Below are 19638 nucleotides of genomic sequence, written 5' to 3'. Positions count from 1 at the left end.
TGCTTCCAACTACAAGTGTGACATGAGAGTGTAAAGTACTCTCATCTAAGCCTGAGTTATACCCGGAGCTCTGTAGTTGGGCCTTCCTATAATATAATCTTTGCAACGGTTTTAAATGCTTCTTCAGTCTTCCCAGCAGTTTAAATATTTATAATTTCAACCACATTAAGGCTGGCAAAATAAATGCAATCAAAGGGCATGCATGAAATTAAACAATAACCTAAACTGGGTGAACTAAAACTAAAACATGGGAGGGAAAAAAAAAAACCTTAAACATGGTGAACTGACATGGATACCTGAAGACATGACGCAGACGAGCAGACAAGGAACGACTGAAAACACACTGACTAAATACACACAGGAGGCTAATGAGGGAAGTCGGAACACATGGGGAAAACAGCTGACACACATGAACATAATGATGATAATGATGCATTGGTGGCTGCCCACTGCTTCACTGGGTGAATGGGTTAAATGCAGAGGAACTATTTCCCTATGGTGACTAACACATACACACATTACACACACAGACATGAAACATATGAAGGGCAAGGGAGACTTAACAGGGGTTGAAAACACAAGGGGAAACTAATAAGCAAATGAACTTAGATAACCTAATGAACTTAACCATAAACATCAAAATAAACTGAAACTCAAAACGCTGGGTCAAAAGACCCAGGATCGTGACAGACAGTGCAGGAGCGTGAAATGGCTAACCAATTACTTTCTCCAGTAAAGTAATTAAGTAAGGTACTGCATCATTTTAGGAAAAGTAAGGAGTAATGTGAAAGACATTATTTAAGTAAGGACCCAACATTGGTGACATTAATAATCAGGCATCGCCACCTGTGCATACTCAGCATGATTCAATATACATTATGCATTATCGCCTTTCTAGCATTTGACAAATCTGCTGCTGCTGTCACCACTTTCTCACACTGAGCACACGACTTAAGAGTCTGGAGCCATTGCAGCAAACATCATCCAGCGTGATCACTTTGGCAGTGGGTCACTGATGATTCTTAAAAAGTGGCACAGACCTCCATGTGTTAGCCAACAGTTCCCAGGACTGTTGTGTGTTTTGCAACTTTGTTGCTTGCAGTTGCAACATAGCTGAATTCATTTGACGTTACCATCATAGTTGATAACTAAATGATGCCAGTTAGGCATGCCTCCTTTTTAGAATAGAATAGTCTTTTATTTTCTTTGTGCATGTACAAAACAAATTGTGGGTTCTCCACATCAACTGTGCATGAAATAAAAATAGAAACAGTAGGACGGCAAGAATAAAAAACAGACAAAAGGAGTACATACGACAAAATAAATATATACAAGCAAGAGAAATGCATCCAGAAGAAATGACCAAATTAGAGGACAGGTTGCAAAGTGCTTGAAAGTAGTGCAATGGACTTTGTCTGAGTTGAAAGAAGTGTAATGCTATATCAGATATCAAGTTTTAACGCAACCTTTATGTTTTCGTGACTCCAAGAGCAGTGGTGTGCGCTCTGTAGTGCACAATGGGACGATCTTAAAGAGATTAAGAGCCACCACAGCATCGTCTTTGAGCTTCCCTTTTAATATTTTTCTCTTTTTTTTTTTTAGGTTTTTCCAAACACAGAGCTGCTGTTTGTTTCTATTCATGTTCTCAAAAGTTGGTCCCTGCTTCTTGTTGCTACCATCAGGCACCAACACATAATCCATCATGTGTCTCGGACAAGTCATTATAAGAATTTCTGACTCTAATGGTCTAATCTGACAGCGTCCTTTATCATTAATTGACATTTTATGATTTGTTTGCATAATTAACACTAAATGTGGCAGACATATAAAACCTCCGAAGATAATCATGAGGAAAGCACTTGGTTTTTTCTTCTGATAAGGTTAACTCACTCCTGCTGTTTTTTAATTATTCTGTATAAAGGCTGGTCTATTTTCTATAAACAACACCTCAGCAAATGGGATCGTGCCAACCTTTTTCTTCATCTTCAATATGCTCATAAATACAAAGTGAGAGGAAATGCTGGCAATTTGTAGAAAATCATTTTACATTTGGTCAAGGTGGAAAAACTTCACCATCAAAACAACAAAAACAGAAATAGAAATAATAAAGTGCAACAGGAAAATGTAAAAATATAAATCATTTATCATTCAGCAATTTCATCAAGGTTTCCCCATCATTTGAATTTAACCTAAAATGTTTTAATATCATCTGACTGAGAAGCTAATTAATCATAAACTGTTAATCTACATTAACTACAGACCAGCTCACAATTCACATTTTCTAATCGTCTGGAAGTAAGTAAGAGTTCTTTTCTATTGTGAACATATCTGTCATTAATATCTACTGCTTCTTTTTTTATATTTATCTCTACATAAGATTTTTTTGTGCTTTTTTGCTTTCAGGTATGTGTTTGCATATGATTAAATTATTCAGCACAAACTCTATTAAGCTCCTTCAAAATAAAATTTCCATTTCAAGACACTGCCTACCCCCTTTTACACCACTTTTGTTAAGCAATGACACAAGAATTATTAGTACTTTGATTAAATCCCGCTATAGTTGCTGCATTGCCATTGTGCACATTAAGTAGGTTTGTGGTCTTGTACTTTATCAGGTACTCGGGGTAGATCTGCTGCTTCTCAAACACCACAAATATGGAGGGGTTCATTACATCATTCACACAGCTGTCATAGAAGTTTATGCCCCCTCCATCCTTGGAAGGAGGTCGGCGATAATCAGAGGACCCTATGGTGAAGTCTCCCACCAGCACCCGTGAGATGAACATGGCTCTCACATCAGTGTCTCCGGTGTAGTTGTGGGAGTAACTGGCATCACGGGCAAAGTAACTACCTGTGTTTAGACACCAAAAGATACAATTATCAAAACTTTATTTGTGGGAAAAGACAAAGGGCTACGCATTATTTTCTTCAGTGATAAACAGAGACAAACAAAGCCTTTGGTTTATTTTTTTTAAAGTATCACTTCCCAGCACCCAAGGGTGTCACAGAAAAGACTGCAAGATTGAAATGAGAATGTTTGGAATTTTTGATTTTAAACGTATTTTTTCTGAAAACATAATTTGAATATTCAATAACCGTTTTAACTCACCTTTCCCATAAGCCGTTCCATGAGTTCCACAGATTCTCCAGTCAAAGTTGTGGTGGCAGATGGCGTCTACATCTTTGGAGTCAGTGCCATGAAAAAGCTTTTTCTCCATCACCTTTCCATCTCTGTTTTTGCGCTTCATTTGATTTTTCTGCCTTGAAATAGGAGGCAGGAAAAAACTAACTCTAACTGGTACATGTACAGTAAGTGCGGGAATATAAAGTGAATAAATATACTATAGACATCTACAGTATACATACTATATACATCTGCAGCAGCAGTCTCTGTAGCCACAAGTGGAAAGCAGGATAACATTGAATGCTAAATGCAGCTAAATGCTGTATAAACAACAGACGCAGCTTCTGTTTCTGAAAATATAGCTTAAATGTTCAGCTCAGGTTTGCAAAATTGCATCTGAACAAACCACAAGATTTCTGGAATAATGTCCTTCAGAAAGATGACACCAAAGCGGAGATGTCTGGCCACAGTGCACATCAAACAGAGTCTCTGCACAAACACCTCATACCAGCTTTCAAGCTCGGTGGTGGAGGCGCGGCGATTTGGGTTTGTTTGGTCTTTTACACAACAACAGGACCTGAGCACCTTGGAGTCACTGAGTCAACCATGAACTCTGTATACCAAAGTATTCTACAGTCTAATGCAGTGTTGGGCAAGTTACTTTGAAAAAGTAATTAATTATAGTTACTAATTACTTCTTCAAAAAAGTAACTGAGTTACAAGATTCTAAAAGTAATTAATTACTAGGAAAAGTAACTATTGCGTTACTTTAAAAAAAATGTTTAATTTTAGAGCATTATTGGCTGTTTTTGACTACTTTCAATTCTCCCTCTACATTTCACCTTGAAAAACTCTTTCCTTTGCCTTGTTTGGTCTCATCCTTTTCAGCACAACCTCACATGTTGGAATTTACAGTTACGTTTTCATTTTGACATACTGTATTAACACAATTGATCTAAACTCAGATAAAAACATTAACTCTGAGTAGAAAAAGTTATCTTTTTTACTGTAACAACCACAAACATGTTTAATGAATCATATTTCATAACTTTGAATGCAAGTATAAATTGTAAATTTTAAAATCATACGCACAAGTTTTGCAAACAACAAAATTGTTGTTGCAGTTTGCAGCCATTTACCTTTTACCCTTTTTTAAATAACCATTTCAAACTATTTACATAACAATCAGGTGTTCTCCATTCAATAAGATGCCACACAAATTATTTGTGCCACTTCAAATATTTCTATCCACTATAAAGAAGAACATCACACCTGATACCTGCAGGTCTGACATAAGGTCATAACCAGAGAGGTCTCGCTGCGCTGTCCTTAGACAGTAAACGTGACGACACTATTGAGGAAAAAATGCCGCGTATATCTTGTTTATCATGACTCTGGTTTTACGTGGCCTATCACCACAATTTAAAAACTGGTATATATCACCTTATTGCTTTGTCATCTTGAAGTAGTCGTGTGATTGGCTTACTACGACTACTTCATTCTTCCTCAGTCAAGCAGCAGCACTCATGCGATTGTTTTGCCCCCTTAGCTCCAGGTGTTTTGCCAAAAAGTAAGTAATCTGAGCGCGCACAGCTGCTCAAAGCTGTAGCGTCCAGATTACTTACAGCTACTTCCGTGCAACTGATATAAGGTGCGGTAACCTGAACACAGCTTCAACCGTCTGTTTGTTGAAAAATAGTAACACCGCATTTTAGTAACGGCGTTGTAATGATAGGTAGCAGTAATTAGTTATATTACTCGTTACTGAAAAAAGTAACGCCGTTACTTAGAACATTGTTATTCCCATCACTGTTCAAATGTGAGGCCATCTCTGAATGAATCCTGAATGAAATGCAGGGCTTTAACAGAGCGGTGCATAAATGAATGCCTGCAAACCTCAGCGAACTGACAGCTGGTAATACTATATACACTTTAATAAAAAGCTCAGTCATATCAGTTACACAACCATAACCTCACTTTAGCTGGCAGCAGTGGTACAGTAACTTTATACTCACAGTGAAAGATGGGTGCACATTAAATGAAATACGTACAACTGAAAGGCTTCCCATGGAGCTTTGTTCTGAATCCTCTCAATGTTGATGATGTCACAGTCTTTCATGGTTTTATAGAAAAGAGCTTCAGCCTCCTTAAATTCTTCTGAGCTGAGCTGGAGTGAGATTCGCTGTATGAAAAAAAAACAGGCACATTAAATATTTTTATTCACAATGACAACGAAAAATAACAAGTACTCTGCTCTCTGCTTTTCCTCTCACCCCCAATTGCTCATGGCAGATGGCCCCGCCCCTCTCTGAGCCTGCAGTTAAAACTGAGTTTTTTTCCTTCCCACTGTTGCCAAGTGCTCGCTCATAGGCAGTGTTGGGAAGGTTACTTTTAAAATGTATTCCACTACAGATTACAGATTACATATTGTATCTTGTAACGTATTCCATTACGTTACTCAATGAGAGTAATGTATTCTGAATACTTTGGATTACTTAATATATTATCATGCTTTTTTACAACTACATGAATGTACTATTGCTGGGTGATTTATTACTGAAGGTTACTCGCCATACCAACACCAACTAGATGTTTAAATCTTAATATAAATGAGTAACAGTAGGTGGACATTAGGTAAGGCTGCACTTTTTGCAGCGATCTCGTATAGAAAACTATTCCACACGTATATAAAACAGGTCAGCGGCTCCGAACCGTAGTAAAGGGACCTCTGGCTAATACGTCGGGTACGTGTCGGGCTCGTAGATGAAAACTAGCTTTACTTTGTTGTCTGGGTCAACTTTGCTAGCGAAAGACAGAGAGAGGCGTTGGAAGGCTGCTCCAACCGAACTTATTGTTTCGGAGGAAAACACGAACACAGTCGAGTCTTAATAGCTTACTTACAGCTGGGCTCGTCAGGCTCTCTTTTTGGCTGCAGTGGTTATTATTATATTTACATGCTTCCAGCTCCTGTTTCTGCTCGATGACAGCTCATACTTTTCCTTTTTCTCCCTCCTCGCGCTCACAGACACATAACGGGTATGACAGTCCATTCTCCCTGTAGCACGGACTACACTGCCCATGAAGCTACATTCTTTAGGGCGATGCCTGCAACACTCTGCCTGTTGCCTTCATATTAAATCATTTAAAAAAATATTTCTTCACGTGACTATGAGACGCGAGAATGAGACGTTTGAGCCTCTTAATGCGGGTTTTGTTTGGGTTTCCACCGGCGTGGAATTACCAAAAATAGAGAGGGGACAGCCTAACATATGAAACAGGAAAAGACGGCTGTGTAATCCATTTATTTTAGCAAAGTAACTGTATTCTGAATACCACCTTTATAAACAGTAATACAGTTACTCATATTTTGTATTTTAAATACGTAACGGCGGTACATGTATTCCATTACTCCCCAACACTGCTCTTAGGGGGTTGTCTGATTGTTGAGGTTTTCTCTGTGTTATTGGAAGGTTTTAACTTAATATATAAAATGCCTTAAGGTGACTTTTTTGTGCTATATAAATAAAATAAAACTAAATTAAATTGAATCGAATAGGGACAAATTGCCATCCCAATGCTTAACAGCAATCAGCTAATGTGTTTCTTAATAATAATGAAATAATAATTAGGCTGCCCTAATGTAATATACTTTTTTAGCCTATTCAAAAATACTAAAGTACTTTTGTTTACAAAAAAGAAATAAATGCCTAGCAATGCTAAATTGTATGTTTTAGCTTGTTTACTTTGAATAAATTGCTACTTAACGTTTTTTAAAAACTGGTTTTTTTCTTCTCCTACACCATTTGCAACAGAAACTCTGTTCTCACGGCAGATTAGCCAGACGGCTGCACTTCATTCATTTTCAAATTATTTAAGAATTTGTCACAAGAAAAAAAGACCCCATAAAAAACAGGAATAAAACCTTCAAGTGAACGAACATGAAGAAGCAGAAAACCTCGTATGAAACTGTCTTTTTCTGCTTCTAACTCGTTTTTATGAGCTGTCCTTCTAATAAATGAATTCATCCCGTCCAATGAAAAGCTTCGCATCTTCATCGCCAACAGCATTTTGTCCTCATGTCTATTTGTCAGTAAATTTACTTGCTCACTTCTGTTATTAATATTATTAGAATACAATTAATTTCAAAAACATCTAAATTTAAGAGTGTGACTTACAACAGAATAGTTATATTTTATGTTTTTTACAATACCGAGCATCCTGTTTGAGGGATCTGTGTGTTGTCCCAGGTTTTTGGTATTGAAGTGGAGCTTTGAACTGAAGACCTTCTGCAGAGAGAAATTCAAATTTACTTTAATGATGTCATTTTTATAGAAGTTGAAAAAACAAGGCCAATTTTATTTTTGTTTAAAATTAAGTTTACAACTTTCCTGGATCCAGCATCAGCTCTTGTCAAGCTTTATGAAGCTGTACGCTACAACAACAATATTGTTTTTTATTTGTTTGCTTTTGGTTAGTGAGCTTTGTTTGACTCTAAAGACCAAGGCAATAACAGTACTTTGGCATGGTTACCTATCAGTATTGAATAGAAATTACGTTAGATTCAAGACAATATGCTGGTCTCTAGAGATCTTGGTGTAAAAATCAAATCCCATCTCCAACTGGAATAAAGATGACAAGAAAGTTCAAGTATCTAATGAATTTAGAAAAAAGTAAGGAAGTCTGGTGGAGCTGTTTTGGGGATGACATACCTGACTTTCTTTTTTAGGGCATCTGCAGCAGAGACAAACCGTGGCCGTCTACAAACAGGCCTTTTGGTGCCGTAACGCTTGTTTGTCTGCATCATGTCTGAGGGGCAAAAAAGTTTAAACTTGCACAACAATTATAAAGCTGATTTTATATTTTAACATGCAGAAGTATGCATGGTTCCCTATTCTTTGTTTACCTTGGAAACTGAGTGAATATGACTGTGAACCAGCAGTGAACTCCACCACGTCTTTATCATTGGCCAGAAACTTCTCCTCCAGCTTTGCACTGTTGATGTCTGCTGCTTCGTGTCCACCAATCTGCAAAGTGAGAACAGTAAAGGTGTTTTTAACCTTGAAGGAAACCTGCATCGGCATATGAACAATGAACAGTTCATAAGAAAAGGACAACTGCCAACCATAGGGAGGGAAAAATTGATACACCATAGTATCGTAATATTTAGCATGGTAATATATTCTGGAAATACTATGAACAAGAGAGCTGGTTTCATGGACCCTCGTGTTTACATTCAACTGACGATCATCCAACACTGGACACACTTAGCTTGACAGCGTGGCTTATCACGCAAGTAAAAATAAGACTGGAGTAAAAATTGGTGGCTGCCTGGTGATTTATTGATTTATTTATTCATATTCTGTGACCAACTACAACTTGTAGTGAATACATTTTTGCCCAGAGCTTGAGGATGTTGCACACTTGTGACCACGTTTGAGCGCAAGGTTGTCTGACAGGAGGCAAACTTACTGAAACCAGTTGCAGTCAGACTTGGACTGACTCTAATCACTCACAGAGAGATTGGCTAAGGTTTGCAGATAGCTTCTATCTAATTTATAAATGCAGACATATTACCACTTTAAGATGACAAAGCAACAAGGTGATATATACCAGTTTTTAAATTGTGTTGCTAGGCCACGTAAAACCAGAGTCATGACAAACTATATATACGCGGCGTTTTTCCCGAATAGTTTCGTCACGTTTACTGTCTAAGGACAGCGCAGCGAGCCCTCTCTGGTTATGACCTTATGTCAGACCTGCAGGTATCAGGCTGTGATGTTTCCTTTATAGTGGACAGAAATATTTGGAGTGGCACAAATATTTTGTGTGGCATCTTATTGAATGAGAACACCTGATTGTTCTGTAAATAGTTTGAAATGGTTATTTAAAAAAGGGTAAAGGCTGCAAATAACTTTGTTTGCAAAACTTGTGCATATGATTTTAAAACTGACAATTTATATTTGTTTTTAAAGTTATGAAATATGATTCGATAAACATGTTTTTGGTTGTTACAGTAAAAAATATAACTTTTTCTACTCGGATTTTATGTTTTTTGTCTGATTTTAGATCAATTGTGTTAATACAGTATGTCAAAATGAAAACATAACTGTAAATTCAGACACGTGAGGTTGTGCTGAAAAGGATGAGACCAAACAAGGCAAAGGAAATAGTTAAAGTGAATTGTTAAATGTTGTAATTTTTACAACAACAGAGTCCTGAGCAGAGAGGTCCAGCTGCAGTGTGTGCAAACAGCATCAGCATGGATGGATGGAGATGCGTTTCCAGCAAGCTGCAACTTCACTGTGTGTGAAGATGACTTTTGAGGAGACTGTCTGAGTGACATTTGCCACGTTTGGAGTAAAATGGCAAGATGAGACAGTGGGAAAACACAGGACAAAGCTGAAGAGAACTGTCTGCCATTGGACTGCAACGTGGGAGAGGAGAACGGAGTGAGAGGAGCAGGTGAGCACACAGAGGAAGGCTGTCGTTTAGTGTGGGAAATCAAAATTTGGGTAAGCAATCCTGGGAAAAAAGGAAACTGCTTTAAGTGGGAAAATTGAGAAGGAGTCTGGACTACAAAATGAGAAAGGTACACAAAAAAACACACACACAAACAGCATTAACCATACCAACCCCACATACACATACAATGACACTCGTGAAGACCAGAAAGCATCTTAAGCATGAGATTCTGTTTGTCATCTTGTCCAAGTCACTAGTAAGATGAAAAGTGATACATAGACTAGTGGACTGAATATTATAGGAGGACAAATGATTGCATCATAGGGAGAAAACAGAATGCTGATGAGAGGTTTTGACTGAGTGAGCTGATTGTTGAGTTTCTGGTGTGTGAAGAAGTTTTAACATGGCACACATTTGGTTACATGAGAAGAAACTCATTATGTGATGAGACAACAGGGTTATGCTGTGTGTTGTGTGTGGCTGATTGGATGAATGTTTGAGATCAAACTAGCTGATGATTTGTCTTTTGTTGCAAGGTTGAGCCTGCCAATTAGGTTTGGTATGATCCCCCCCCTTACTTTTTATTTTGTTACTTTCATAGTGCACTGAAAGTTTTGTTTAATATTCTCTCTCATCTAAGAGGATCTGAACGTTTGAATAGGGAGAACTACAACATGTTGTTGCGAACGGTTGCAAAGTGACTTTCTCCAAAATTAGAACGGGCTCAGGTGAAAGCCACTTGTTTGGGACAATTAGGAAGCGAGTCCCTTTCTAAAAGGATTCAGCGAGGTAATCCAGTCTAAATTCTGTTTCTTTTTTAAATGTCGTCGTTTTGCTGAGGGTGGAAACAAAATGCGACGATAGGTTCCACTATCAGCAAAGAAAAAAAGAAACAATCGATGAATGAATAATGAGTGAAAATAAAAAAATGGGGAACTGACTGACTGGTAAAAGCTGACAAGACTGACTGACACCACTATTCAAGGTTACCCCATTCAGATGACAAAGGAGTGGATGTATCTCTGTGTGTGCCTCTTGTTGCAGGAGCAGGAGGACACCACAGGAGGAAACTTGGGTCACATGACTATGTGAACTCTGCAAATTTAACCTTTTTAGTTGTAATTTTTCTGGATGTTTTTGAATTTACCAAAGGTGTTATTCATCACCTTGTGTTGCTCACAGAGATCACTGTGAGAAAGAGTGTATACACCTGCGCAGCACTAACATTTACATTTCTTTTCTACAGCAGAGGGTTAATCATGTGATTTGATCATGTGATTTACAGCAGGACACACAACTTAGTAATGTTTTTCTACCACAGGATTACTGAGATTTTGTGTGTCAAGAAAACTGTGGTTACAGGCTGTGTGTTGGTGATGAAATTACACTGTGTTGTTGAGAAAATGTTGAAAATTACAGGGGAAGATGTGAATACAGTGTGATACTGTGTTGAAACCAGTGTTACTTCTGTTTTTTACAGCCGAGTGTTAACTTTATGACCTTTTACAGCACCTCTGGAACCTGTTGACTTAGGCCCGACCTCCAGGATGATCCGTGTGTTTGGCTAATGTTTGTTTTTCCTTTAAAGCTGCTTGTAAAGGATTCAGCACAGACAGACAAGTGACGATTGAACAGATGTGCAGTGGTTACTCAATAGTTACATGGGGCTTATTATCTGACCACTATTGAGCTCATGGTGAGTGACAAACTTAAGAAAAGTCACTGTCCAGTCACTGTAACAAAAAATAATTTCCCCCAGGGATCAATAAAGTATTCTGATTCTGATTACAATGTGGAATGAAGTGCAGATGTTCAATGATTTGGAGCAAATTATGGAAAAATCAGGGGTTTAATGAGTTTAGAGTAACCCTGCAATTATACTTGTCTCTGTGATGCTGAATACTTTATTAATCTTATGCTACAGTTGGTTGCAAATGTGAGTTTGTTTTAACTTAAAGACTTTGTCTTCTAGGATACAGGCTCCGGGTGCAGCTGGGAGTTAAACAATCTTAATGTTTAACCTCTGACTAATGTATTGACAGGGTTACAGGTTTGGAGTGGAGCTGCTCCAAGAGGGAAACCCTGGAGAATTTTTTTTAGAAGAGAATGTGCAGCATTCTTGTGCATGTCTCATTGTGTGGAGTTGACACATGACGAGAGCCGTGTGGCACAAGAAGAGTGTCAATTTTAAATTTGCAGGTACCATGAGGAGAAGCGAGTAAGGAAGAGCGTCGACAAGATGGAAGCTGAGGCCAGGAGAGACGCTTCAAGAGGACCAGTGAGAAGCAGGGACCATCTGCAGGACAGCTGAAAAACCACAGTGGGTTGCACCACTGGGCTTCCAGAAGATCGTCATGAGGAGACTTCGCACAGCAAAATCTTAAATAAAGTTTCGACGTTGACGTTGAAGAAGACAACTAAGGTGTACGACGTGCTCTGCCTTAAATCGTCAGCGCGTTGGAACAGAAACTGAGGGATGAAGGGAGCGTGCCAAGCTCCAAAAGTGACAGCGCAGCGGGGGACCAGCGATGGAATTGTGGTTCTGTGTGAAGCACAGATGCTAGGAGACTGGGAGATAGTTGACACCACTTTTCCCAAGGATGAAGATCATCTAAAGGTGTCACTTTGCCATGCAGATTTGATACTCTGCAGAGAAGCCTTCTGCGAGGGAGAGATGTAAACAGAGAAGCCTTTTGTCTACATTTACATCGTGTCAACTTCTCTGAGCTGGTTGAAGTTTTGAGCCATGGGTGGACATGACTCAAAAAGGGGGGAGAAGATCATAAACAACTTGATCCAATTTCCTTTACAAAATCTTTTTCTGCAGTGACAACAGGAAAGGAGAAGAGTTGTAAGTGCAGATGATTCACCAGTTGACTCTAACCCCCACAGGGTGCCTACAGTGAGAAGATTTGGGGGGTTGATAGGGGTCATAAAGAGGAGTGTTGACCAGGCTACAGCTTTGAAGTTAGCTGAGATTCACATGGACAAACAGTAAAATCAACTGATGTGTTTGAATGCCTGTATACAGCTGGATTGTAGTGACATATGATTTGAGAATGTTGATTCTTCGTGTTTGACTGTTGACATTCATTTGTTTACTTGCAGGATGTAGTTTACTGTGTATGAGATGGAAGAACATAGTAGTTTAGAACATGTATTAATGGTGAACCTTTGCTGCAATAGGAGGTGAATGACGGCAGGAGCTGTGTGACATCTAAATCTACACTGACACTGTCAAAAACAAGTAGTGAGAAAATACTACACAGGAATAATCTGGAGCATAAAAATAACAAAACAGGAGGGAAATGTTAAAGTGAATTGTTAAATGTTGTCATTTTTATGCTTCCCATCTCTACATTGATTCAAACTGTGTGATCAAAGACATTCCTTTGTCTCACCACCTCTCCCAGTTTTATTGTAGATACATCCTATATGAAAGATCTGTTTCTTGTGTTGTAAGCTTCCAGCTTTATGATCATTTTGGTGAGCAGGAGGTCACACAAATGCACCCCCATGACACACGCATTCTCACATACACACACGTTTAAAACATGCTGCATATGAACAGTGCTAATAAAAATGCAGAGAGGTCGACAGTGATCACTGAGTATTTTTAAGGGCTTGTTCAGATTAAACAGAACAAGATGAGAAGCATTAAAACATGTAATGAACACAGTAGAAGTTTGGACCCAAAAGCAGGGTTCATACATCATCACTAACAACCAGAAACAGTTTTCTGGAGCTATTATTTAAAAAGCTTCAGAAGTGTGTTAAAGGTGGTCCATTTTGTATGATTGACATCACTCATAATTGTCCTGAAAAAAAAATGTTGTGGGTCCTTATGGGTTAATTTTTAGCAATCTGCCAAAATTTCTGTCAACACTCTGTAGTTACTCACAGCGGATGCAAACATGTTCCAACTCCCATCCTGCCAGTACCAAAGCCACTCGGTGGTGTGGATGAAGGTCGGCTCGATCACCGAGTTTTCTGTCGAGAGTCGACGCACTTTGTTCTGTCCAAACGTCATCGTGTCAAAGTGCACGGCCGGGCTGGTACTACTGCAAAAAAACAATCAAGAAAGTATTAACATCAGTTCTACCAAAACCTTTGTGCATTGAAACACTCAATGAAAGGATTTTCCTGTAGCAACAGAAAATCTTGTCTCACCTCATATTTTCTCTTTGTTTTACAATTATGTTAAAGTTTCAAATTATTATTATTATTTTTTTAAACTTTGTCAAAGTTTAAAATGAGCATCTGTTATTTTATCAGTGTATATATGAAAGAAAATATGGAAAAGCTTAATAGTTCCACTTTATCTAAAAACATTGAGATGATTGTGTCACGGCCAGGCGGATCAGCTGCACTGTCTCTCTTCCTCTCTCTCTCCTCTTCTCTCTCGCCGGGGCGGACTCACCGTGGGTTCACGCCCTCGGGAGATGAGACACCTGGGTCTCATGAAGATGATCAGCATTTAAGCCAGGAGGTGACTGCTGCTCCTCGCTGGATCGTTGTCTACCACGCATTAGTGAAGCCAAGCTACTGCAAGTCGGGTTAAGTGTGTTTCCTTTGTGCGTTGTATTTAAGAATGCGTGCTTTTCCCCTGGACCCCCCCCCCGCACCTTCTTGTATACACACCTGGTGAATTGTAAATAAATCTTTCTTGTGTGCATCTGAGCCCGGAGTCCTGCGCTTGAGTCCTCCTCCAAACCGTAACAGATTGTGTAAAATAAATCTCTGAAGAAGTTCAATTGTGTGAGTACCTGTATGAGTTACTGGGGTCACAGTAGTCTCTCTCAATTGTCTCATTGTCGGGCAAATCAGTCCACTGGTGTCCATCTTGGACCTGCCATCGGTACGGCATCTTGTCATGAGCTTTATAACATCGATCTAAGGAGAAAGAAGAAAGACAGCTGGTCAAAGTCAAGAAAGAACTACATTAAAGCCTCAAACACTTACTAACCATGACTTTCTCACCATCATGTTTGCAGTGACCTTTAATGAAGTACATGCAGATCCCTGTTTTATCTGAAAGAAACAGGAGATATTTCACACACCTTGTTTAGACAGCAGTTTTAGTTCATCTCCCCATAGAAGTGTTTCCAGATTTACCTCTAATGGTCCTCTGTCTCTTGTTGTGCCCTTTGTTGGCTTTTGCAGCTTCATCGTCAGCTGCATGAATGTCACTTGAGAAACGGGCGTTTTCTCGGTTGACCGGGTTACCGTGTTTCCCTCTATCCCAATGGCGTGGCCGCTTTTTGCTCTTACCAAAAAGACTGTTTTCATCAGTGTTGTTGTCATTAGCAGAGACTTCACCACTGGAGCAGTTTCCTCTGTGGACTCTATCTTCCCTGTTGGTTCCAGCCAGTCTCAAAGCCTGTTTATTTGCATAAGCAGCCTTCAAGGACTGAAAGAGTGTGTCAGGTACGCCTCTAACTTTCAAAGCTCTGAATGGCTGTGGAGCATTAAAATCGTGGTTCTTCCAGCAGCTGCACTCACGGCTGATGTAGTTCTCACAGATGTGGAGCCTCCTGCAACCATCACCATCCCGACACCTGCTGAACTCTCCATCACCATTGTTGTAGTTGTAGCATATCTGATGGAGAGAAGAAAAGAAAAGATGGTTACAATCATAGCCTGTATATAAAAGATGGATATGGCCAATGTTATATCCATTATTTATGTTAACTAGCTATAAGCAAGAGGCGGATCTGACTGAGCAACTGAGGACATGTAGCACCCACATGTAAGTAGGTATAACCCAAAACCATACTTTGCTTTATCACAGCAATAAAAGCTCAATAAATTAAAGTTAGCAAAATGCTATCTAAATAAATAAAATGTGAAACTGGTGCCCAAGATCCTAGACGTATTGGGAATATTTTTACTGAGGTCATCGGTCAATGTGGGATCATTTTCTTATTAACTTGTTTGCAACAGAAAAACTCTCTCAAGCTTTTTAATATTGTTGTATTTTGTGAAGTTGGTGGGAAGGTTGAGCTGGATATCAGCATGACAAGAAAATGTGTCTAAAGAAAGGCTGCTTGATCAGCAGATCCATTATTGATTGAAATTCAACTTAAGAGTGCTCGGTAGTAAGACTCACAGCAGGAAGAACTGTGTGGTCACTCTGCAGCAGCAGGGTGCACAGCTCCTCTCGGCTCAGGCTCTCCAGCTCATGCTCCCTCAGAAGTCTTTGGTTATGCTCAGACGTCAGCTCATGGGAGAAGCTGCAGCCCCTCCTGTTATAACAGAATCCACACAGCTGATTCGTGACTGTGAGTGCTAGCATCCATTTGCTCAGTTAAGAAGAAAAAACCCAAACCAAAAATAAAAACAGTGTAATACATTTAAATGAGCTGATGTCTCTCACTGTGGGATGATTATGAAAGCTTATCTGTCTGGAACAAAGTCAGCTGTTTTTGAGGCTGTTAGTGCTTAAAACCAAAGGGTTATATCAAATGACAGCCTAATAAATCATGGTAGTAATATTACATAAATGTCAAACTTAGGTTTTGGGACATACGTTTTAATGGGATTAGTCCAATACCAGCTTTTTATATATAGCTGGGTAGAACTAGAATCCCTTTAACATTTAAAATTGAGACAAAAAATTCAACCAAACACACTGTAAAGCCATTTTCCTTTCACTTCCACTCTTTTTTCTAACTGCTAAACTAAGCTGATGTTGTAGCTGCACATAAAAAAAAAACATCAGAGAAAATATGTCTAAGGGATTTTGGTTTTGCTTTTTCAAGAACAGCTCTATAAATTCTCTGTAGGCTCCTCTTGTTTATCTGTTTGTGTCTTCATTTCTATTCCTGTTATTTGAGTTATTACAATATATGTGGCAGGTGTATGGCAATGTCCAAGGCAAATATTGCATAGTGTTCCTCCCAATTACAACATGGTTCAGTCCATTGTGTCAAAACCTTGTTTGTTGTCAGTAGCAACTGATGCAGATATCAGGTTTACACGATAAAAGAGTTTGAAATCCTGCCTCCACCTGAGCTGTCAGATGCAGCTTTCTGTATACAGATACAGTGTGCAGAAATAATAATACTCCAATGCAATAAACTCTATAATTTACTTTAAGTCCAGCATGTTTACCTGAGCTGGCTGAACTCACAGAATCCGAAGAGGAAGTTTTTGCACAGGTGCAGACCCCTGCACGTCCGTCCCCGGGCAGTCTTTGCCTCTGCAAAGTCTCAGGCGGGTCCTGGCCACCACCTTCTCCTGTCCGTTTGGACAACACCGAGCAAATTTCTCTCGGTTACAAATGATCTCCGACAACTTCGTGGGATCGCCGGAAAACAGATTATACACTAAATCCTCCGTGTTGACTGCTCCTTGGCCGGCGCAGATCATTCTCAGTATTTCTGTCGCCATCGTTTCCGAGCTCTGCCTGCGTTAACTTCCACCTGTGAGACCAAAGCGCAGCCTGACTACAGCTTCATGTGAGGAGGAAAACTTCGGTATCATTTCTGATGATTGGAAAGCGAAACTGAACTATTTTTTATCTTGAACTGATGCTGTAATGCTGCTGATTTCCACTTGGGGGCGTCACCGCGCTGTATGATCTCCTAATGCGTCCCACACCTCGACTGAACAGGGGAAGAAAGAAGGCTTTCTTCCGCTTCACAGCTGAACAGAGTGAAGAGATTTCCAGTAATGCTATAACAAAATCAAGTCTCATTAATTTTATCTAAATGCTTTCTGCATTCTTCTCTTCAAAGAGTCTCTAATCAGATTACTGTGTTTTTACAGTAGGTGTTTAAGATTACATATGCCACTTTTAAAAATCCGATTATTGTAATCCCATTATTGCCATCTGTTAGTCCCACCAGCTTGAAACATGCAGCAGAACGGCTGCTGCCTGCAGTTTGTTTCCACCTCAAACATGCAAAAAGAAGGATTGGGCTTATTGCCTATTATAATCAATATGTGCTGTATTTTAACCGGAAATTCATGTAAAAATTTACTGTCGACTTTTAAATTGATTTTCTCATTTAGATGAACTTCCAGCACATTATAATGGATATGTTTCATTAGCACTGGAAACCAGCTCACCAGGTCTTCGCCTCCAGCTGCAGGAGGAACATTTAAAGTTCCCTGGCATCACTCATCTGCATTTTCTTGTTAACGTGCAGCACATTCCCCACCAGCTTCATTGCTTCCTGTTCCCCTCCCTTACTCCGAGGAGTATAAACATGTTGGAAGTGATTTTTCCATTCCTTCCCCCCCCCCCCCTCCTTTTTTATTGCCTGTCACTTCTTCCACCATCTGCTGCCACCAGAAACTATTATGCTTGTTACTCTGAAAAAGCAACATTTTCTTTAGTATAATAAAGGAATACAGACAAATCTGACCAAGAGGATCACAATGACCAGGTTAAGTAGCCTACTATATAGTCATTTGGTCAACAGTCTAAGATGCATAGCACCTTACTTGATTAAGATGTTTAAATCAAATTATTTCGGAGGACATTACCTGGTTCAAAGAACTTATTTTACAGTAACTATATCCTATATAATCGATCGGTTTCCTTCTTCAATATCAACTGAATTTTGATTATCGGGGGGCAGAAAAACAAGCTATTAGTGCTTACAGATGACTAATAACAATGACCAACTGTAGTAAATCCAGTAGTTCAATCTAGTATTTTGGACTGCTAACCCAAATATTCAAGAACCAAATGAAATCAAAACACTTGACTTGGCTAAAAAAGAGGCTGAGCATTTTATGTGGCTGAGGACAACTGCAGAGTGGTGTTAATTACCAGTGTATTTGTCATTACTTCATATTACACATACCCAGTTTGTGCCCTGAGGTTTGACCACCAGTGATATGATCGGTAACCACTCTTGCCTTCCATTTTGAATGGAAGTGTATTCCCCGACCAGCAGGCGAAAACCCTTTTTGGTCTTGTTTTGTTTGCTAGGAAAATGTTGGAACCCACAGTTTGAATGGAAGACACCAACTTATAAGCAAACACTTGCCAGTAGAACATATATAGCCTCCCCTACCAATATATCGGTAGGGGAGGCTATATCAATCGTGGATGTTAATTGGCCGATATTAAAATAAATAATAATAAATAAATAAAAGAAGATTATTTTTCACTGTCACTCTATATTTGTAAAAACTCATAAACAACAAGACATAACGAATGTTAGGAAACTATATGTGTGTCTTTGTCAAAGAAAAAACAGTGAGTGATATGTCAGATTTTTAAAGCGCTAAATATCAGTATTGGTCTTAAAAATCCTCTATCAGTCTGGCTCTAGTCAAATCTTTCGTTGGTGGTGAAACTGTGAAAAGTGCAAGACAAACCAGAAATGGAGACCATTTGCCATCTAAGTAAAAGTTGCACATTTTGAATGCACACATCCTCTGTTTCCAGTTTGTGTTGCATTTTTCAAGCTTTACTACCACTCAGCTAGTTGGCGAGTGGGTGCCAAGTCAATCGCCTCACGATCACATGGAGGTGTTTGGTTCAGATTTCACTGAGCAACAGCCAAGAATTTGTAGAAAAAACTCACAAACCGGTTATACCAATAGGGGTTCAGCAGGAAGATGTGTAGAAAATGGCAAGAGATACTGCCTGATAACTGATTTAGACTTATGCTTCCTTTCAATGTAAATCTATGAATCTCTAATGACTCTAACAATGACTATAGTTTACAGAATGAATGTCATAAAGTCATCAGAAAAATGTGTTTACTGACGTCACGGTGCAGGGGATCTCTGTTGGTGCGTCCCATTTGAAAAACAGAATCATTCAGCTGGAATGCTCACTCAAGCCGGACTTCCATCTAGGAAAGTTAAAGCAGCATCAATGCCTACTTAATAAAAGAAGATCACAGGAGTGCACGTAAGCTTTAATAACGCTGGAATACTTGAAGAGTGCACCACTAATCTTAGGCATTTGTGACTTGCTAAATAAGCCACACATTTCCTTGCTTTTTTGACTTTATTACTGCTCTTAACTCAGTGTTACATCACACCCCCTCCAATATCTGATTTCAGAGCTAAATGGTATGAATTTG

The 19638-nt window shown here is 39.2% G+C and overlaps 1 pseudogene; it reads right to left on the bottom strand.

Moving 5' to 3' along the window:
• Positions 1-1284: 1284 nt before the first annotated feature.
• On the bottom strand, positions 1285-17075 carry LOC113008590 (poly [ADP-ribose] polymerase 12-like; annotated as a pseudogene).
• Positions 17076-19638: the final 2563 nt, after the last annotated feature.

This window comes from Astatotilapia calliptera, chromosome 17, assembly GCF_900246225.1.
Source record: "Astatotilapia calliptera chromosome 17, fAstCal1.2, whole genome shotgun sequence".
NCBI classification, from domain to species: Eukaryota; Metazoa; Chordata; class Actinopteri; order Cichliformes; family Cichlidae; genus Astatotilapia; species Astatotilapia calliptera.
The sequence above is the reverse complement of the archived record's forward strand: the minus strand, read 5'-3'. Positions and strand labels throughout refer to the sequence as shown.